This window comes from Schistocerca nitens, chromosome 3 (assembly GCF_023898315.1).
Source record: "Schistocerca nitens isolate TAMUIC-IGC-003100 chromosome 3, iqSchNite1.1, whole genome shotgun sequence".
NCBI lineage: Eukaryota > Metazoa > Arthropoda > Insecta > Orthoptera > Acrididae > Schistocerca > Schistocerca nitens.
This window is the reverse complement of record NC_064616.1, coordinates 739,376,231-739,400,118: the sequence shown is the minus strand read 5'-3', so window position 1 is coordinate 739,400,118 and position 23,888 is coordinate 739,376,231.

Genomic DNA, 23,888 nt, shown 5'->3' with positions numbered 1-23,888 from the left:
GATGGCAGTTATAAGAGTCGAGGGACATGAAGGGGAAGCAGTGGTTGGGAAGGGAGTGAGACAGGATTGTAGCCTCTCCCCAATGTTACTCAATCTGTATAATGAGCAAGCAGTAAAGGAAACAAAAGAAAAATTCGGAGTAGGTATTAAAATCCATGGAGAAGAAATAAAAACTTTGAGGTTCGCCTATGACATTGTAATTCTGTCAGAGACAGCAAAGGACTTGGAAGAGCAGCTGAACGGAATGGACAGTGTCTTGAAAGGAGGGTATAACATGAACATCAACAAAAGCAAAACGAGGATAATGGAATGTAGTCGAATTACGTCGGGTGATGCTGTGGGAATTAGATTAGGAAATGAGACACTTAAAGTAGTAAAGGAGTTTTGCTATTTGGGGAGCGAAATAACTGATGATGGTCGAAGTAGAGAGGATATAAAATGTAGACTGGCAATGGCAAGGAAAGCGTTTCTGAAGAAGAGAAATTTGTTAACATCGAGTATAGATTTAAGTGTCAGGAAGTCGTTTCTGATAGTATTTGTATGGAGTGTAGCCATGTATGGAAGTGAAACATGGACGATAACTAGTTTGGACAAGAAGAGAATAGAAGCTTTCGAAGTGTGGTGCTACAGAAGAATGCTGAAGATTAGATGGTTAGATCACATAACTAATGAGGAGGTATTGAATAGAATTTGGGAGAAAGGGAGTTTGTGGCACAACTTGACTAGAAGAAGGGATCGGTTGGTAGGACATGTTCTGAGGCTTCAAGGGATCACCAATTTAATATTGGAAGGCAGCGTGGAGGGTAAAAATCGTAGAGGGAGACCAAGAGATGAATACACTAAACAGATTCAGAAGGATGTAGGCTGCAGTAGGTACTGGGAGATGAAGAAGCTTGCAAAGGATAGAGTAGCATGGAGAGCTGCATCAAACCAGTCTTCGGACTGAAGACCACAACAACAACATTATGTATGTTTCAGTGTTAGTTATGATTTTGTGTTGAATATTGTTAACCAGTTTAGTTTCATATGTTTGCTTTGATGACCGACAGAGGTTTGTTTTGTCACATACGTTTCACGTTTTCTCTTTAAAATCTTATATGAAATGCTTTTAATTTTGCTCTTGCATTGAGCATGATGATCAGGACATAAGTAGTATCACATTATAATAATCACTTTTAATAACTGTTTAAAGCAATATTTAAGGTGATATCTCATGATTGTTATTGCAATGAGTTGGACGATATGATGTAAACTTTCAAAGTCATACATTTCATTTATCTTTAATTATTTAATGGTAAACCAACTGTTTGTTTTGCGGACCACATGAGGTCACAATTACTGACTAAAGTTATCCAAAATTCATTTAAATATTATAGATTAGTCTTTTCTTTTGAGCTGCTGTTTGCTTGTAGCGATAACTTTTTCTTAAGTTATGTTTGTTTCCAAGACTGTTGGCAACAGTCCTCTCTGGGACGTTTGGCGTAATGAAAATGTCCTATAGTCTCCTTTCATTATCATTTTATTTGCTTTCCAGTGAACTTTGCATCCTGCAGAACAAAATGGTTCAAATGGCTCTGAGCACTATGGGACTTAACTTCTGAGGTCATCAGTCCCCTAGAACTTAGAACTATTTAAACCTAACTAACCTAAGGGCATCACAAATATCCATGCCCGAGGCAGGATTCGAACCAGCGACCGTAGCGGTCGCGCTGTTCCAGACTGTAGCGCCTAGCACCGCTCGGCCACCTCGGCCGGTCCTGCAGAACAATTCGGGTGTTTTCGTTGCTAAATTTCGTACCAGAGAAGACTGAGCTATGATTCAATCTAGCCATGGCCTATTTCTTTCTTCGATTTGCAATCATCATATGGCTGTTATGTTGGTTCTTTTCTGACTTGCAAATGCGTCTATAACGCCATTACAAGTCTTCCATGTTTTTATATGTAACTCATCTCACGACTAAAATGTTTATCCCTTGTTCTCCTGCCGGCCGGTGTGGCCGTGCGGTTCGAGGCGCTACAGTCTGGAGCCGAGCGACCACTACCGTCGCAGGTTCGAATCCTGCCTCGGGCATGGATGTGTGTGATGTCTTTAGGTTAGTTAGGTTTAATTAGTTCTAAGTTCTAGGCGACTGATGACCTCAGAAGTTAAGTCGCATAGTGCTCAGAGCCAGAGCCTTGTTCTCCTATTCCAAAACTCTCTGGCTTGCGTGAGTGAATGAATGTGGGTGCGTTTAATTTTGCTGTACAGTTGTTTAGCATGCTGCAGAGAATCAGCGGTAGTCTTACAGAAAGGCCAACGCTTGTAGTTTTCAGGTAGGCAAAGAGGTTTGTTTCCTTAGTGTGAAAGTCAGCTGTTTTAGGTTGGTGGCAGAAGCCTCATCTCTGGGTTTTAGTGTGAGATGGGCAGTCTGCTTCCAGCTCTCCTAGGGTCTGCAGCCAAGGTCTCTTCGAAGAAGGGTGAGTTGATTTAACCGCTTGGCGCTTTACACACGCACTACGCACGCACGCGGCACACCCCACACCCACACTCCGCTGCTCAACTCGCTGCGGTTCACTTCGTTAAGCCGTCTGCACACGGACCGTGCATCCGAACGTTGAGCGTTGAGCGTGCCGAGTTTCTGACGTCATAGCGTGGAATAGCACGTTCGGGAGTCTTCCCGAACGCGCAGAGCAATATCTGGCATGTCAGATATTCTGAGCGTGCGTCTGAGAGTTGACCAATGAGATGGCAGAACGCTGCCTACGTCGCACGCACGCCGTCTCCCTTCAGCACAGAGTTGTAAGGAGCCATATTGGCATTCATTTCAAGCCTTGATGTATATATGCCGTTTCTGAGCACCAGTAAATTGAGAATCACTGGAAAACCCGTTGTTAACTGTGTGATTCGTTCCAATAAAATAATGAGAAACATCATATACATGGCAATAGGCGTATTGTAACTTGTGTGTTATGAGAGTAGGCTATTTTAAGTCAACGACACACTGAAGATCCACCCAAAACGCATTGTTCTTGGTCAATTTGTTATAATTGAATTTGAATTAGTAACATAGCTACGAGTAACGTTTTCAGCAAGAGATATAATTATACGATTGTTGGTATAGCGTAATGGGTAGTGTAACTGTCCTGTGCTGAGCTGTGATGTGGAGTGGTGGTTCGCGTTTTGCCACTTCCAATTTTTTTCCTAACATTCGCGTTTTTATTAGGTTCTCATACTTTATTATTAGTTTAATATAAGTATATACTTTAATATTTGATGTTATGTAAATATAAGTTCACCTTTTTTTGAGAGATGACTGTTCGATTGGCTTAATCTACAGGACAGCTTGCGCTACTTGTATAAAGATATTTTGCTCCTTTTTCTTTTACGCTTCGTAATTAACATGTTGCAGAGATTCTGCTACTGGGTAGGAACAGTGATCAAGTAATATTGACCTTGGGGTTTTACTAAAATGTGGGAATGATGAAATAATGTTTATCTTATGCGGAGAGGTATTCCAAATTTGTACCGCACTGTTTGTAACGGAACTTTTACAACCCTGCGTTCTTATTGATTGGACATGGTACTTTCCTTTTCGTGGACGATGGAGGAAATGTGCGTTTTAGTAGAGCTAACGTGGGAATTTTAGCGCGCCCGTTGAGTAAACAGTGTGATTTACGAACAAGAAACATCCCTCAACTGCCGCTGGAGTGCGTTGCGATCACGTATACCACGTCGGGGTCCACGTACCGTATGCACAAGTCACATCGTTCCTCAGCGTTCAGCAGCACGTTCAACTTGGCACGCTCAACGTTAAAAGTTCGAGAGCACGGTCCGTGTGCCGACGGCTTTACAGTCGCTCGCCTACGCCACTAGCTGCAAGATATGGCTGGACGCAAGGGAAGCAAGCTGGCACCGGCGCTGGAGCTACTCACAAGGGAACCTCCCCATCGCACCCCCCTTGGATTTAGTTATAAGTTGGCACAGTGGATAGGCCTTAAAAACTGAACACAGATAAATCGAGCAAACAGGAAGAAGTTGTGTGGAACTATGAAAAAAATAAGCAAAATATACAAACTGAGTAGTCCATGCGCAAGATAAGCAACATCAAGGATAATGCACGCTCAGGAGCGCCGTGGCCCCGTGGTTAGCGTGAGCAGCTGCGGAATGAGAGGTCCTTGGTTCAAGTCTTCCCTCTAGTGAAAAGTTTAATTTTTATTTTCAGACAATTATCAAAGTTCAGGCACTCACACATGATCAACTTCGCTCTCCAAAATTCCAGGACATGTTCATATTTGCTTGGACATATGCAGTATTTGACGGTCTACACACGGAAAAATTTGAAAACGTTAAAAACAAATGTTTTGACAGAGCATAGGGAAAACAGTGCGACTGTGAAACTGTTGCATTCATTTGTTGCAGTATATGTGACAAACTCTCATGTTTTCATCACTTTTTTGGGAGTGATTACCACATCCACAAGAAAACCTAAATCGAGCAAGGTAGAAGAATCTTTTTACCCATTCGCCAAGTGTACAAGTTAGGTGGGTCGACAACATATTCCTGTCATGTGACGCACATGCCGTCACCAATGTCGTATAGAATATATCAGACAGGTTTTCCTGTGGAGGAATCGGTTGGCCTATGACCTTGCGATCAAATGTTTTCGGTTCCCATTCGAGAGGCACGTCCTTTCGTCTACTATTCGCACGGTTTTACGGTGCGGTCGCAAAACACAGACACTAAACTTATTGCAGTGAACAGAGACGTCAATGAACGACCGGACAGATCATAACATTGAGAAAATAAAAAAATTAAACTTTTTACTCGAGGGAAGACATGAACCAAGGATCTCTCGTTCCACAGCTGCTCACGCTAACCGCGGGACCACGGCGCTCCTGAGCTTACACTCTCCTTGATGTTGCATATCTTGCGCGTGGACTACTCAGTTTGTATATTTTGCTTATTTTTTTCGGAGTTCCACACAACTTCTTCCTGTTTTCTCGATTGATCTGTGGTCAGTTTTTCAAGGCCTATCCACTGTGCCAACTTATAACTAAATGTGAGGGGGGTGCGATGGGGAGGTTCCCTTGTCAGCTACTCATCGACGCGATGGGGAGCAACCGCGGCCGCAAACGACAGCCGAAGCGTACTCAGTAGGAGGTGCAGTGCTACAAGTGCCTGCAAATGGGGCACACTGCGAATGTTTGAAAGAACGCCGTCGCGTGCTTGAAGTGCGCGGCATTGCACGGCACTCATAAAGCCACGAGGGGTGGTTTGCAGATGCGCGAACTGCGGCGGCTCACACGCCGCAAACTCGCGTAGCTGCGGCTACCTCATGAGTTCCGCCGCGACAAGCCTTGCGGCGGTGTCTGGCGCCAAGATGGCCGCCCCGACCCTCCCCCCCCCCCCCCTCCCCCAGCCCGATCTGGCGACGGGTGCGAGCCGTGCTGCGTCGAAGCCGCCACAGATGACGCCATGGCCGGCTTCCAATCCACCTTTGCAGCCGAAAGGGCTGCACTCAGGGACGAACTAGCAGCTGCCCATCACCAGCTGCAGCAGCTGCGCGAGCTGCGGGTTCTCAAGAAAAAGGCGGCTATCCCCCGCCCCCCCCTCGCCTACCCTGACGTCACCACGCAGATGACCATCACCTCGCCCCCTGCAGAAATGCAGGAGGCGCTGCACCTGGAGATGGACGTCGACACGCCTACTCTGCCTCACGTTGTGGAGACAGTCACTACAACCGGGGAAGAGACACCGTCTGCTTCCTCTCACGACAAGGAAGAGGCATCAGAGCAGGAAGAGCTGCCTGACGCTCCCAGATGAGTGTAGTGTGCAGCCCGTTTTCAAGGAGATTGTGGCGTCCATAAGGGATGGGTCGTACCTACACTGGGACAACCCTTATCCCTTCACACCACTGGACATCCCAAACCTTCCCATTCCCCACCTCCCGTGCGACCTCCACCACACCTGTGGAGTGTTGCACACGGTGGTGTCTCGGAAGGAGCTGCGACTGATTAACGCCCACTCCAACTTCACCCCCCCCCCCCCCCCACAACTGGGAGCACGTCTATCAAGTCGCAGAGAAATGGGTGAAGGAGGAGTGGCGCTCCCACAGAAGACAGCCTGCCACTGAAGACCTCTCAGCCGTAGCCTACTTCTGAGATCTACAGAAGTAGCGTGATGATAATTGCAAAGAGAGGCATCACTACCACCAGAGAGGCCAATGGAGGAACAGCAGCTACGCTGCTTAGCCTCCTTCGACACCACACTCAACGGACAGTCCATGAACTAGTGAGACCGCTTGGTTCTATGTCTCATACCGAGTGGGGAGTTTTTTGTAATTCAGTCACACTAAACGTGCACCTTGTGTAGCTTTTGGTCCCACGTTTTGTCCTATAAAGATTGTTTTGTTGGGTCGCAGCTAGGAACGCAAGGCTTTTGCAGTCTTTCAGTTTGATTCCTAATGCAGACATTGGTCCGTAAGAAGAATGTAGCACAAAGGTGTTGCATATGTTGAATCGGTCTCACGTAGGAAGTGCGCCCTCGGTTCAGTGTGAATGATTGTGTGCCTCCGACTGCTTGTGTATACATTCTAACCTTTTCCGAATCTTGATAATTTTTGCCTCTTTGTGAATTGTCTTTGTTTCATTACTATAGGTTCGTTGGAAACCATCCACGTCGATAATGTTAGATTTTGTTGGCCCTCTGCCATTACCCTTTGCTGTTCAAATATGTCCTCTGTAAAATGTAAATTGTTCGCGGCTGCGTGGTTTAATGTGGCTAAAATTTTGCCACGGTAAATAGAAATTGTTTCTCCATGATTCACATGGCCACATAAGTCAACTGTGAGCCTAACCTTCCTGTGGTCCCCTGCCTCTGTCCTAGAGGTTACTTATTGTTCTGATTTTGGAATATTTAATATATCCTGTCCAGATTATTCAATTGTATTTATGGTTTATAATTTTATGTTAAATGCGTAAGCGTGTATGTGTGGTCCTCGTTGAGGCTGTTTCTCCAAACCGAGATTCAACTTTAAATGCAACCATGATGCTCAGATTTACTCTTTTATTTAATCATTTCTCAACACAGCAGAGCAAACCTCCTAGCTTCGTTGCATGATGGTGTTGGGGCCGTCCTTGCTGTTCTTTGAGCGAATGTGGATCTGAGTGCGAGTATTAAATCTTTCTCGTCCCCCTCTAATCACGACCGCGATTCTAAATTAAGATATTCTGTTGTGAATTGTATTGGGTTTCACAAGCAATCGTACGTAGTTACCAGGCAACAGCAGTTAGGTAGATGTCTTAAGAAATACATAATTTTGTTTCAAGTCTTATCCAGTGTGCCGATGTTACGTCTCCTTTACCTACGCCATTTACCTTGTAGTTTCCTTGTTAGCTTATCCATAGCGTTTCCATGCGCACAGATCCAATAATTAGTGTTCCCTTTTCATTTAAAACAAATTCTTTAGGATATATCTTGTTTTCAGGAATGTTGCTGCAAGCTGGTCTTATTCACAGTGTTCACACACTTTTTACTTTATTTTTAATTTTTGATTCATGTGAACAATCCCGGGATCATATCAATATCTACACCCCATTTTTTACGAGTGACATTACAATGAATGTTCTTTTATGAGTTTTTTCTTATGACTAAATGAGTTAATTTTCCAACTCAGTCGAACTTCTTGTTTGACGTGTGGCTGGAGTTAGTGGCGACCCAATCTTTTACTTTGATTTTAATGTCAGATAGCATTTCCATTTGCGTGTGGCTCTTTTAGCCATCAGGGTATAGCTCAGGGCTCCACTCATTCCATAAACACCACGTAAGTGCACGTCACTTACAAAGATATGCACAAATTCTTACCGAAGTGCTACTGGCTTTCCTAGACGAAGTACTACTTCAGATATACACATGTTTCTGGTACCAGTACAATGGGTGCCGAGTTCACTATTTGCTTGTGGCTCTGTCCTGGTCGCTAGATAGGACGTGAAGGCGTTATCAGTTGGCCTACGCTTCGCCTGGTTTGAGTCCACTGGAATTTTTTGTCTACAGTAAACGCAAATATGAAGTCTATGCAGACGTTCCGACGACTTAACAGGATTTAAAACATCGTCTTGTTCCAACATATGCAATGATTTTGAAGGAATCTCTTCAATATATCCAAAAGTCTTTCATCAACGATAGAAGAGATGTATTGCTGTAGACGATGGACATTTTGCGCACTTGATGACATAAACAGGATTTTAAGGAAGTATTTTCTACCACATTCTTTTGTGATTTCCTTTTTGTTGCTGCAGTGTAGGTGTGCATCTTCACATGACGTGAAGTTATTGTTAACAGTCCTTACACCTCAATACCCGGTTTTTCAAATACATTCAATTTTTAACGTGGACCTTCCCTTCAAGGCATCCGCAAAAACAGAAGCAGAACTTTTATTGCAGCAGATAATGAATAATCCTTAGATGTCACGTCCTCTGTCTTCCAGTTTGTCTGTCGATTCAGTCGTAGGTAGCCAACAGTAATTATCATCAGTTTTAAGTTAAACTTTTCTCCACTATTCCGCTTTTGTAGGTAAACTTAGTTGTGTTAAGCTGGAGAGCCCACCAGCCTCACGCGACTGTTCCGTATAATACGAACTTCCACAGTTCAAAAGAAAGAAATCCTAAGTTCTAAATATTGTGAAACGCCGATCAAGTTGTGTCTTTTATAAATATGATACTAGTAGCAAAAATTTTTGTAATTCCATTTGAAAAATAGAAATTCATTACATTAATATAGACATGAAAGAGATTATATGTATCTCATTTAGTGTGGACTTCTGCACAATTGATTCAATTGAAAACAAAATTACGATATCTTACACAGTTCAGGAAATATTTGAGCTGAACAGGTCAGCTGAATCACCCTGTATGCATAAAAACGAAACATACACAACGAAAAGCACATAGCAATAATGTATCTATTACCATAATTATTCTTACTATGGAAGCGTGTTGCACCTAGCCTACACGCCATATATAAATTCAGTTGGTGGCCTCTTGTTGTAGATCTATGCTCTATTCCTTTGGAAGAAGCCCTTGTGCATTTTAATCTTCAACTTCTGTCATTATGTAGCTATTTTTTCTTATGGGCTCTTTGCATGTACACCAGTTAATATTTATTCTGTTACTAAGGAATTAAATTCGACACCTGATTTTCTAAATGATAATTTATTGTACCCTTTGTTAGCTTAGATACGGTAAAACAGATGGTAGATGAACGAAAAATGATAAAATATGAACATATACCAAAATGAAACATACTGGAAAGTTACAAGCGACACAATCGATACGGAAATTTTGAGAGAGTGTGGTCTGGTTTATTGTACAGCATTTATACCTTTTGCACAAGAATCTCAGTAACTGTCTGTAACCGCATTACTTTGTTACGTGTTTCATATATCCTTGAGAAGGGTCTCTAAACAATCTTACAGGTCCTTAAATTGTTTTTAATGGAATCTTTTCCTCTGGCAGGCACTGTACCTCCTGCTGCCACCTCAACATTACATTCCAAACCATTGTGCATTCACAACCTACTTGTTGCCCAGACACCCTTATTGGGTTCGCTCAATACACGTAAAATACTCACTATAAGTGCTGTTTATATACAGCCTTCTAGTATTCTTGTTTTTCTTTTGGGTTTTAACGCACATAGGTAGCTATTTTCAATATTCACTCATATCACAAGCAATTGTCGTCATATTGTAGTTGCTATTTATTTTTGACAAATGTATATGTCCATCAACTGAGTTCTTCCTGCAAAAAACTATAACATGTTGTTACGTTTCTCTGTCTTCTCCAAACTGTCGTTACAGGCTTGTCTATATCACTCATCAATGGCAGATCATGGGCCTAAAATCTGGTGATGCAAGAAAACATAGTGGAAAATCTCCTTTCCTTCCTTCTAATGGGCATGTACCTAAGTATTGGGGCAACCTGCATTCTACTCCACTCTGCATTGTTGCCAGATGTATCCAAGATGGCGTCTATGAGTCGTCCAAGATGGCGGCATGTAGATTTTGCAACAGTGCATTACATCATCCAAGATGGCGGCCATAATGTCAGCTAATGACGCAAGTACCGTTATCCAAGATGGCGGCTTTTGGCGGGAAAGTGCCACGCCCCCTCTCCCAAAGAAAAATGGTGGGAAGTTCAAATCCAACAGGATAATGCATCACACCATGGTTATCTCTACTAACCTAAGAAAATTGCGGGAAGATAGATCACTTGGCCTACCACCACTCACCTTAGGCACCTGACCGCCACTTCTTCCTATGAACTGGCGCCAAATTTGAATTTTGGCGGTAAAGAAAGATGAATTCGCATATCTCTACTAAGTTAAGAAAATGGTCCAAAAGAAAGGGCACTTGGACTAACCTCAGTCACCTGACCACCACCTCCTCCTAAGAACTGACGCCAAGTTGAAATTTTAGCGGTAAAGAATGGTCCCTTGGGGTTTCTCTACCTACCTATGAAAATTGTGGGAAACAGTTCCCCTCACTAACCTAAGATACCGACCGCCATTTTTTCCTATGGATTGGTGGGAAAAGGTCTCAGCCTGCACTGGGCTGCTAGAGAGAGGAAGAAGTGTGCTTTATTTATTTTGGAATAATTTATTTAGGGATGGAGTATATTTATCACAATGATACAGAACACACGCTCTGACATGCCACACAGCATACACACCTGGAAACTACTCCTAAATAACTCATGATAATGCTCTGCACATATGCTTGCTAATTGTAAACTATCAAAATAACGCATTGCACAGCCTACAGACCTGTAAACAACTCGTAAAGAATGCAATAACTTTATGCCCAGGTATTCAAACAACCTGTAAATTGTGAAAATAATAATCCATCTAAAACACTCTGCACACATGATTGTTAATCATCAACTGTCGAAATCATGCACCAGTCTTTATTTAAACAATTACAGACAGCACCACCATACAGTGTGTTCGCCAGGAAGCCTGCACTCCAGCTGGCCTAGTAGACACAACCACCAGCACAGGGCACTGTCATCCAAGAAGGCAGCCATGACATCAGCTGATGACGCAAGTACCGTTATCCAAGATGGCGGCAAACAGTGTGTTCACCACAAAGTCTAGACCTAGTACACAGTACCACCAACAGAGGGGGGAATGGCGGGAGAACGACTCTGCCTGTGCTGAATATAAGTTTTTATTTTGCAGGCAATGTCTCCACCATGAGATCTAGACTCCAACTGACCTAGTACACAATACTGCCATCCCTCATCTGGTGTAATCCGAGATGGTGGTCTGGAGGGGGGAAATGGAGCGAAAATGCCTCAGCCTGTGCTAGGCTGCTAGAGAGAGTAAGGAAGGAGTGTACTCCATTTATTTTGGAATATTTTATTTAGGGAGGGAGTATATTTATCACACTGACACAAAACACTTGCCCTGATGTGCTTGGGGTCACAATACACAGTCTGTAGACCTGTAAACTACTTCTAAATAACACTTTCCAGACATGCAAACAACTCTTAATTTACCGAAATAATTTCCATACAGACAGGTAAACTTCTCCTAAATAATGCAGTACACTGATGTGCAGACACGAAATCGTAAAAAAAAAAAAAAGAGAGAGAGAGAGAGAGAGAGAGCATAGCATAGCATAGAGATCTGCTCACAAAATTATGCAACAGACACACAATCATTGCGCGCAAGCATGAGGCAGCAACATCCCTTTCATACTTGGTACTTGAGAAATTCCTTTTGAAATACGTGATCACCTAGGAGCCGTTGATGACGCGACCAGAACGGGGCGCAGACGCTCCAGGGACATGCATGCTGTCACAGCCATGAGCTGCCACAAGACGCAGGTAAAAGTTGCATCTGTTTTCAGGTATAGAGTCAGTGTTATACTAACATCACAGAACTATAAGGTGTGCTCACGCAGCCCCAATATGCGAGACACCTCCAGGCGGCACTTGTCTTTACTGTTGATGACAGAGTAGCACAGGGCGCATTGTTCCTAGTGCGAGATTAGAGACGCGTTTAACCATGCTTAACCACACAGCGTGACTGACGTGACACAATGAAGTGCGCGTGCTAAGCTGCAAACTGTCACAAGCACATCTAACAACATTCTCAACCTTATTCTCATGTCATATGACTATGTAAAAATAAGAACCAAGTCGACCTCGCGGAAAATATTTAGTGTCCCAGCATAACGTCAAATGCAGTCTTCCACACGCACCTAATGAAGTACCCCCTCCATTACGTGTTACCTTTCCTGCTTACAATACACACAAACGTCCCCTCCACTATGTAGAGGGTCCTATATCCCAGCACAAAGGATGTGCATTAATTGAGCATTTTGATTGGCTCTTATCAACATTCCCTGCCGAATTACTGATACCGCTGGTATCGAAGCATCGACTGCCTTTTTTCCTTCTGCAGATGAGACTTTCAGCAGTTATTTTACATAGATCGCCATATTGCACTGGCAATTAAATCTTACAAACTACCATACCTATTGTCAAATATGGAAAGACTCTTACTCATTCACAGTGCTGTCCCACCGAGGACACGAGCTTGAATATTAGAACGTGAAACTGACCTGCAACCCATCAATATATCACTGCATACCCTACATAACTTCAAATACGTAAAGACTCCTACTCAATTTACACTGCTCCCCCCACCGAGGACAGGAGCTTGAATATTAGTGGGCGAAACCGATCTCCAACCCAGCAATATATCACCGCATACCGTGTCGATGAAGTAGAAATACAATTCATATCCTCCACCATACAAAATTATCCCTTCTAAATCAGAAAACCGCCAGTGGATCGAAGTCACTCTCAGAACTATTGAACAAATTCGAGCTCGTTTCCTCTTGGCACAAACGCGTTAATTTTTCTGCTCCAAACCTGCTTCCTTGCTTGCTCACTTTTCTACACACATCTCCAGACTCGGGGATTATAAGAACAATTTTTTTTTCATATGGCCCGCCATAATATTATACCATTTTCGTGGTACTTCTCGATATCAACCACTAGGCAGCATCCTACCAATCGCTAGTGCAACATAATTCCCAAGATATAGAATGGAAATTATTTCTCTACAAACACCAAATATTAGCGAGGTTTAGTGTGCTGTAAACCACTGAGTAACTAGAAACAAATAGAGGAAACTAATATTTCTACTGTCGAATACCGATGTCGGTGATGTAACACATTCCAAATCATTCCTATAATTTACAAGCCAACTAAGGTATTTCTGACGTCTAGAGAACAGGCAAACGTCTCTTCCACATGCTAGATGCACACACCACAATAGATCTTCTCTCAACTAAATAAAGGCGCGAAATGTGCAGAAGCAGTCAACCGAACAAATTACATGGGAGGGAATAACCATTCAGTTCAAACGCAACTCCATACACTAACTTCTCAAATTTCCACTTGATCACGAAAGCCGCCCAACACATACTGAGAATTAGTTCGCTATTCGGTCGTCTAGAGGATGGCAAAGTTGACTCAGATACAGTACTACACTTAAACGGGCCTCGGATTTAGGACAGCTGCTGCTGTTAACAGGAAACGTGAATCATTCCCACCACAGACCAAGTATACATGGAATCATTCTAGAAAACCGGTCACATATATGTTTTATTACTATATTTACAATTAAATGCTACAATCGCGGTCTCAATTGAATGGTATTCGACAATGAGTAAAGTATTGTAAATACACCCTGTTGAAGGTTGTGGCTCTGGATATGGAAATATCTGTACCTTCCTTACGTCTCGACATACTCTTCCCATGCTATCACAGTCCTCCACGTCAAATTCATACCTTCCTTATGACTGGACATAGTCATTACCTTTGAACAAATACATACCTTATAAGCCTGATATTCATTCTGAACCTATCACGCACCCCTTACTACTAAGAATAATACTTCGTCAATAACTGATCGCTGGCGATACCAAATAATACTGACAGAAAATCAGTGACAGTGATCATAGGAATGTGTATTATCACACCAACACGTAGCCCACGAAGCAACCTCGTGATAAAATTACCGCATTTTCAAAGTGATTCAGCTAAGGAACGTAGTATGTAAGAGGTATTGGCGACTCCCTCACACCGACCGCCGGCCGAAGTGGCCGTGAGGTTAAAGGCGCTGCAGTCTGGAACCGCAAGACCGCTACGGTCGCAGGTTCGAATCCTGCCTCGGGCATGGATGTTTGTGATGTCCTTAGGTTAGTTAGGTTTAACTAGTTCTAAGTTCTAGGGGACTAATGACCTCAGCAGTTGAGTCCCATAGTGCTCAGAGCCATTTGAACCATCACACCGACCCAGCTAGATAATTCTATAGTATTTATAGCGCATTCTGTTTCGAGACCATATCAGAGGTTCCGCGATACATCCACTGAGTTATAGGCGATAACTGATTGAGAAGGAACACAAACAGTAGTAGTAGATGATGTGCCGATTGAGCTCATGAGAAAATGTACACTAGCTTATCAGGTCTCTAGTGTTATGCTGCCCCCTACAAATGATGTATGTGATTTGGAATGGGGTCTTTCCATTCAAGCAAATACCTGCGTTGGATCCTATTGGCAATTCCTTTAATGATTACAACCACTACTCAACCATATTTCTGGCACTCTCATATATAGAAACGAGTCACCTTTCCCGAACCTAGGTGTTATAGTAAAATTCCAACGTGGTTTTAGTCACCCCTATGCATCTTGCAACTGCCCCCATTTCTACAGCTTTCCGCATGTGATCGTTACGATTTAAGTCGGAACGGAGCAGAAGTCAAAATGGCTCTGAGCACTATGGGACTCAACTGCTGAGGTCATTAGTCCCCTAGAACTTAGAACTAGTTAAACCTAACTAACCTAAGGACATCACAAACATCCATGCCCGAGGCAGGATTCGAACCTGCGACCGTAGCGGTCTTGCGGTTCCAGACTGCAGCGCCTTTAACCGCACGGCCACTTCGGCCGGCTGGAGCAGAAGTCGGAGAAACACATATCCACCACTTTCTGCAACCCATGTAGAAACAGAAAAACCTCAGTTACTGCAACAGCACCGTGTTTGGACCATTTGGTGGAAATGCGCGCAATGTGGTATGTCTCCAAACTAGATACAGATACTACAGCCCGAAGCAGATTCGTCTCCATTCAAATCAGTCACCCTAACTTGCCATCATGCTTATTCTCTACCACTTAACAGAGAAAAATTACGAATATAAAAGCTCAACTAACTTCAGTCGATTTAGAAGTCACCTAGGCACCTATGCTGGCGCAATGACGCATAGCTGCGGTGTGGTCCACCGAGGAGAAAGAGATTTCCCAATGTTCCCCAGAACAGCGCAGCGTGCAGCCATCCAAGCATTCCTTACAGTATACCCCACCACTCACGAATTTACACCTCAAACTGCTGCTGCTACTACCACATCTGTGGCACGATCCTATTAAATATACACGCACCACAGAGGCCACTTTAAAGTTTGATCACCTATACTCTAGGGAAATGATCGTATCCCACAGACTATACTAAATCGCACGAGACGCTCTCTCTAGTCCTGTTTAGTTGTTTCAAACACTGGTTTCTAACACCCTTTTTTACAATGCCAAACATTTCGTTTTTCTGCCATGACTTCGAGGCCTGTCCAGGTTCTAAACTGACATTAAGAAGCTCTGATCCATGGCCTTTCACAGAAAACTAGACGTTCCACGGTGTTAACCATATTCTTACGGCGGATAGCATAACACACCAAACATCGACTGATTTTAAATAAAAGACAGTTACAACATAAGCAAACTGGAAGAGTTTTACGGCGATGGCATAGGTTTACAAACTACAGTCCGAAGGTGATACACGATCTCTACATTTAGATTCCTCTCTCACATTGATGAATACCTGATGGCTCTGCGTACCCTTTCGACTGATTCCTTATATTGCACTCATGTACGCGATCATTGTTTCGATGCTATCCACCCCAGAAGGTGCTGTCCATCCAACAAAACGTTTTCCCCAACTCAAACAAGCGATATCAGTTAATCATAATGTGGTAACCAACAGTGTGCCAGTGCATGGATGGAAAGTAAAAGACGTCATCGATGTACTCTAATAATAAGCATGACAGTTGATAGACCGAACAATTTTTACAGTAATTTCAACACCTGCCAATGATGTGACAGCATGTTTCCCCCAATTTCAGTATCATAGTTAATCCACCCCCTCATCACTTTGCGAGTATAATTGCGAACATGGATAGTGTTTAATTTACGATCTACCTCTCTGCGTATGGTAATCACAGAGCATTCTCACTGTCTTAGGGTAAAATTAGAGAGTGAACGACCCTCCTCACACTGTCATTGACCAACCTGCCCTGCAGCACCGTTAGCGAATTAATCTGCAACCGAGCAGAAGAAGACCGCTACACTACACATCTCGTGAATGAATGCAGCTTCCCGAGTCCTCACCCATCTCGAGATGCGTCCATGTCGAGGAGCTTAGCACTCCTTATCGATGTATAGTAACAGATTTCAAAGTGCCGTGATGTAATAGCAGACAGTTAAGAAGAACAAGAAACGAGTGATTTTTATGTGCGATGGTGCTCCAGACAGATAGAGTTCGACACATTTTTACCTATAGCAACCAAGCTACCAACTCTAAAGTAATGGTCTTGAGTCTAAGATCGGTACCTTGAAGGTATTGGTAAGAGAGAACATAAACACACGCACTCCTATGGCTACAACTGTTATCGAACCGTAAAACGAAAAAACTACTTTCGTAAAACACTTGCTCTGCGTGATACGAGCACAATATAGCTTTCCGGAGACGTGTAGTGGTTCACACTCGATCGTGGTTCAGAAATTATACGATGCTCGAATCAGACCTATATAAAATGATCATTAGTAGCGGGGGATACCTCCTACAAGGAAACAGATAAACGCATAGCAGCAGCGTCTGACATGTGAAAATTGCAAAGTCATTCCATCATTAATTCTGTAAGCAGCACATCTTTCGGGAAAATGTGTACACGGGGATTGCAGCACCTCACAAGCACCTATTGCTAAGTTACACTACTGGCCATTAAAATTGCTACACCACGAAGATGTGCTACAGACGCGAAATTTACGAGGGCAGTTCAATAAGTAATGCAACACATTTTTTTTCTCGGCCAATTTTGGTTGAAAAAACCGGAAATTTCTTGTGGAATATTTTCAAACATTCCCGCTTCGTCTCGTATAGTTTCATTGACTTCCGACAGGTGGCAGCGCTGTACGGAGCTGTTAAAATGGCGTCTGTAACGGATGTGCGTTGCAAACAACGGGCAGTGATCGAGTTTCTTTTGGCGGAAAACCAGGGCATCTCAGATATTCATAGGCGCTTGCAGAATGTCTACGGTGATCTGGCAGTGGACAAAAGCACGGTGAGTCGTTGGGCAAAGCGTGTGTCATCATCGTCGCAAGGTCAAGCGAGACTGTCTGATCTCCCGCGTGCGGGCCGGCCGTGCACAGCTGTGACTCCTGCAATGGCGGAGCGTGCGAACACACTCGTTCGAGATGATCGACGGATCACCATCAAACAACTCAGTGCTCAACTTGACATCTCTGTTGGTAGTGCTGTCACAATTGTTCACCAGTTGGGATATTCAAAGGTTTGTTCCCGCTGGGTCCCTCGTTGTCTAACCGAACACCATAAAGAGCAAAGGAGAACCATCTGTGCGGAATTGCTTGCTCGTCATGTGGCTGAGGGTGACAATTTCTTGTCAAAGATTGTTACAGGCGATGAAACATGGGTTCATCACTTCGAACCTGAAACAAAACGGCAGTCAATGGAGTGGCGCCACACCCACTCCCCTACCAAGAAAAAGTTTAAAGCCATACCCTCAGCCGGTAAAGTCACGGTTACAGTCTTCTGGGACGCTGAAGGGGTTATTCTGTTCGATGTCCTTCTCCATGGTCAAACGATCAACTCTGAAGTGTATTGTGCTACTCTTCAGAAATTGAAGAAACGACTTCAGCGTGTTCGTAGGCACAAAAATCTGAACGAACTTCTCCTTCTTCATGACAACGCAAGACCTCACACAAGTCTTCGCACCCGAGAGGAGCTCACAAAACTTCAGTGGACTGTTCTTCCTCATGCACCCTACAGCCCCGATCTCGCACCGTCGGATTTCCATATGTTTGGCCCAATGAAGGACGCAATCCGTGGGAGGCACTACGCGGATGATGAAGAAGTTATTGATGCAGTACGACGTTGGCTCCGACATCGACCAGTGGAATGGTACCGTGCAGGCATACAGGCCCCCATTTCAAGGTCGCGTAAGGCCGTAGCATTGAATGGAGATTACTTTGAAAAATAGTGTTGTGTAGCTAAAAGATTGGGGAATAACCTGGTGTATTTCAATGCTGAATAAAACAACCCCTGTTTCAGAAAAAAAATGTATTGCATTACTTATTGAACTGCCCTCGTAACCGACAGGAAGAGTCTTTCGATATCTCGGCAACAGACAGGGTGTTTACAGTACTTTGTATCCGTTACTAGTGGACGTTGTGGGTTAGTTTGGTTGTCTCTTGTCACCCGTTGCTTCTTGCGTGTTGTCGTCGTAAGGTCTCATTCAGTCGTCCGTCGTTGTTCGTGTCCGTCCTTTCCTGTTCATGTGTTGTTCGTGGACCAATCCCGTTGGTCTTGCCGTGCTTCGTGCTCGGCCATCCCGCGACCATTCCGGCGACGAGGTAAACGGTGGTCGTTGTCAGCATGGAAGCGAAATTGGTCTGTCTTCTGGAGCAACAACAGCAGCTAATGAAGCAGCAGCAGCCCCAATTAGACATCTTACAACAGTCGCTGCGGTTGCTAACGGTCAAAGTCGATACCCGGGACTTATTACCACAACAGCTTCCGAGTCTTCGGGTGTCCGATGCTTTCCAACGTCCGTCGTCGTTCCCACCATTTAATGACACTAACGAAGACTGTGAAACATTCTTAGGCCGGTATTACACTATCAAATTTCTTTGTCAAAGATTTGATCAAAGATGTGATCCAATATTCCGTCCAATATATTTGACAAAGATCTTTGACGTAGCGCTAGAAGGGGTATTACACTGTCATCAAATTTTTCGTCAAAGTTCAAGATGGCTGACAACAACTTGTTATTAACCGCAGCAGTTGTACGTACCCCAATTGCATTGTGTGCACATGCGGAAAAGAAGTGGGGGAAAAATGGAACCATACATACGAGGTTGACAGTCTTAAAAGTCCTGGGATTACAACTTGATAATAAATTCAGTTGGGACGAGCACACCACAGAACTGCAGAAAGGCCTTAACAAATCTGTATTTGCAATTCGAGTGTTAGCAGACATAGGCTACATAAAAATGAAAAAGCTTGCATACTTTGCCTACTTTCATTCCATAATGTCATATGGGATAATATTTTGGGGTAAATCTTGAAGTCAAAAGTTTTCAGAGTCTAAAAGCGTGTAATACGTATTACTTGTGGAGTAAATTCACGGACGTCCTACAGAAACCTCTTCAAAGAACTGGATATACTAACTACTGCCTCTCAGTATATTTACTTCTTAATGAAATTTGTCGTAAATAATATATCTCTTTTTCCAACAAACAACTCAGTTCATACATACAATACCAGGAACAAAAATGATCTGCACAAGGACTTAAAAGCACTTACTATAGTTCAAAAAGGGGTCCACTACTCAGGAACACTCATCTTCAATAATTTGCCAGGAAACATAAAAAATTTAGTTAGAAATAAAGATCAGTTTAAAAGGAGCTTGAAAGACTTACTACTGGCCAACTCCTTCTACTCCATTGGCGAAATTTTTAATAGAAACAAATGGTGTATTGTATTTGTTCATACTGTTAGTATTGTTATTTCAGCTTTAAAAAAATCGACATGTTCCACATCCACGAGGATCTCCTCAGGACGCATCTATGGAACGAAAAACTAATCTAATCTGGGTGAAGCCGTGGGTTTTACGACGACACGATAAAAGCATTCAACAAAACTTGGTACGTGAGCTTACAGTGGAAGACGTCAAGTCGTACATCAATTACTTAAGAATGGATGAGCATAAATTTCTGCATGTGCTCAATGACGTGTATCCTCATATCACAAAGCACAATATTCACTTAAGAACTGCTACATCTTCAGAAGACAGGCTCACTGTAACAATCCGATTCCTTGCTACAGGAGAGGGTTATGTTAGGTTAGGTTAGGTCAGGTCAGGTCTCCAATCTTCTTAATATATTTTTGTATTCAGGGTGCCTCACGTTGTAAAGCGCCTCATCAGCTTCAGACATCTTTATTAATTTTGTAGTTGTCGGCACACACCAATTGTATTTACCGGCAATGGTTATAAAAACACTACAGACGACAGAACGCTGCAGCGATGCTAGCGCTCCATGTGGTAACATGTCACATTGCAGTAAACAGAAGACAAGCGGTTTCTTTGATCAAATATACAGCGAGGCCCTAGATTTGATCAAATATTGGACGACATTTGACAAAGTCCCTATTACACTATCAAATATCTTTGACAAAGATATTGGACAAAGATATTTGACAAAGAAATTTGATAGTGTAATACCGGCCTTACATCGGTTGAAACAACATTTCACAGCTTTTCAGGTCACCGATGACTCCTTGCAGCGGTCGTTGCTTTTGTCTTGGGCCTCCCTAGACATGTTTTTCCTTCTCCGCAAGTTGGCACCGTTGTCCGATTCTGTGGCTCTCTCTTTCCAGGAGATATGCCTTTTGCTGACAAACTATTATTCCCAACGCTACCATGTGGTCGCGTCCAGGTTCCACCAGTACCATAAACAGCCTGTCAATCATATCGTTCCTGGGTCACAGACTTACAGTGTCTCAGCCATTGATGCGATTTTACGTGCAAAAATCAGCAGTGTAAGGTTTTATATGTAGACTCCCTAACCTGGGATATGGTGGTTCAGCTGGCTTCTGATCCTGAGGTCCTCACTGCGGCGTTGAAATTCGATAACGCCACCTTAGAAGAGATTCTCCGCATTGTCCACTGCTTTGAAATTTCTCAAGCTGCTAACGAGCGTCTTATGGGACGGCCGCATGTGGCGGCGTTCGAGGCATGTCGGCGGGTTCCGCCCTCGCAACGTCGACGTGGCCCCGCCGACAGAGGCCAGCGCCGTCGGGACTCCTCGTTGTCCGACGTCTCTATGGCATCGGCGCCTCCGGTCGCCCCTCGTCGCCTGTCACGTGGCCCTCTTCCCTCTTGCACACAGTGCTTTACTGCACATTCTCGAGGTGATTGTCCCCACCGCTGGAAGACGTGCACGTGGTGCAACAAGGAGGGCCACTTCCGATCGGTTTGTCGTAGTCGCTCGACCCGCTCCAGTCCTGCCCCTCCTGGGCCTCACGATACTGTCCATGCTCTGCAATCGGTCGTCCCACAGGATGACCCGTCAGCCCGGAAGCTTTTCCTCACGCTCCGCCTTTTCACTGAGGATGTCAGTTTTTAGGTCGACAATGGGGCCACCGTCTCCTGATTAATATGGGGACATATACCCAGCCGGCTCTCCTGAGTTGTCCCCTCCCTCTAGTCGTTTGGTCGCCTACAGCGACGGTTCAATTCCCCTTCGTGGGAAGTTCGTTGTCCAGGTGACATACAAGCGTGTTCCCCAGCTCCTTACTCTCTTTGTCGTCGACCTTCAGTCAGCTTCGAATATTTTTGGCCTGGATGCGTTTCAACTGTTTAGCTTTTCAATTTCCGACGAAGTTAAGGTCGTTTCCAAGGCTGTTCCTTTTCAGGACTTGGACGACCTGTGCTCCGCTTTTTCGTCATTGTTTGCACCGGATCTCTGATGTGCTTCCGACTTTAAGGCGCAATCACCCTTCGGCCTGGTGCGCAGACTCGGTTTTTCCAGGCCCGGCCCCTTCCAGTGGCCTTACGGCTGGCAGTCAAGCAGGAACTTGATCGGCTCCAGGCCACTGGCGTTCTGGAGCCTGTGACTTACAGTGCCTGGGCGACGCCATTGGTGGTCATACAGAAACACAATGGGTCCCTTCGGCTGTGTGAGGACTTCGACGCTACTGTCAATGCTCAGTCCCTCGTCGAAACTTACACCATACCCTGACAGGAACACCTTCTCGCCATGCTTGCTGGGGGAGAGTATTTTTCAAAGATCGACTTGGCTGAGGCATACCACCAGTTACCCTTGGATGCCGAATCCCAGAACTTCATGGTTCTCAACACGCCTTCCGGATTGAACAAGAACAAACGCCTTCCCTTTGGTGTCTCCCTGGCGCTGGCAATTTTCCAGTGGTTTCTGGAGCAGCTTACACAGTCTATTCCTGCCTGTGTGAATTATCTGGATGACATCTTGGTCACCGGGCGTTCCCGCCAGGACCATTTGCAAAACCTCAGCGCCTTATTTTTTGCCCTGCAATCTGCAGGTTTACGCCATCGGCTGGAAAAGTGTTGTTTTTTTCAACTGGAAGTGGAATACTTAGGCCACTGGCTTAGCAAATATGGTATTTGCCCTTCAGGTCGTAATGTCGTGGCCATTGATTGCCTTCCTCTACCCAAGGACGTATCTGAACTCCAGGTGTTTTCGGACAAGGTTACTTATTACTTAAAGTTCTTACCCCAGGCTGCCTTCGTTGCTCAACCCCTCAATCACCTGCGTCGCAAAGGGGTACCTTTTGGTTGCTCTCCTGCCTGTGACCAGGCTTTTCTCCGTTTAAAGGCGATGCTGAAGTCCGCCACTTGCCTTACTTCCTTCTCTCCAGACCGACCCTTGGTTGTGGCGGCTGATGCGTCGGCATAAGGCATTGGGGCCATTCTCGCGCATCGCAGTGACGATGGCTCAGAACAGCCCATCGCTTATGCATCTAAGACATTGACCCCAGCCCAACGAAACTACTCCCAGACTGAAAAGGAGGCCCTGGCGATCGTGTTCACAATCCAAAAATTTCATACCTATCTCTTTGGCTCAAAGTTCGCCCTCCTGACGGACCATAAACCACTAGTTACGCTTTTCGGACCCCACTCTCACCTTCCTGAGCGGGAATGCTGGGCATGATTTTTAGGAAATTACACTTACACCATCTGGTATAAGCACACTGCCCGCCGTGCTAACGCAGACGCTTTGTCACATCTTCCATTGGGCCCGGATCCTGCATTTGACGAACAGGAGATCCTCTGCTTTCACATTGATTCCACCCGCCGGGACGTGCTGGATGGTCTGCCTCTTATGGCTGCTCACACTGCTACAGCTACTCGCCGAGACCCTATCTTGTGGCAGGTTCTCCACTACATGGTATACGGGTGCCCTCCTATATTACTCGTCGGATGCAGACGAATTTCAGCTCCTGGCGCCACCTGTCCCACAGGCTCTCCGTGGTCGATGGTGTCCTTCTGTTGGCCATGGAGTCGGATGCACATCAGGTGGTCATCCCTCCGGATTTGTGGCATCACGTGCTCAGTTTGTTACACTGCGGGCACTGGAGTATGACCCGCATGAAGGTTCTGGCTCACCAGCGTGTGTATTGGCTCGGCATCGATGGTGATATTGACCATCTGGTCCACGGGTGTACTGTGTGTGGGTCACCAGGCAAGCCCCCCTCAGTCGTTCGCCCACTGGCCTGTACCTCGTCGGCCCTGGGATCGAATCCATCTCGATTTCGTGGGCCCATTTTTGGGTTCCATGTTGTTACTTATAGTTGATGCCTTCTCCAGATACCCATACGTCGTCTGCATGGCGTCCACCACCACGGAGGCCATACTCACAGCCCTGGCCCAGGTTCTCGCCATAGAAGTCCTGCCTCACACATTGGTCTCCGATAATGGCCGCCAATTCATGGCATCCTCCTTCCACGAATTC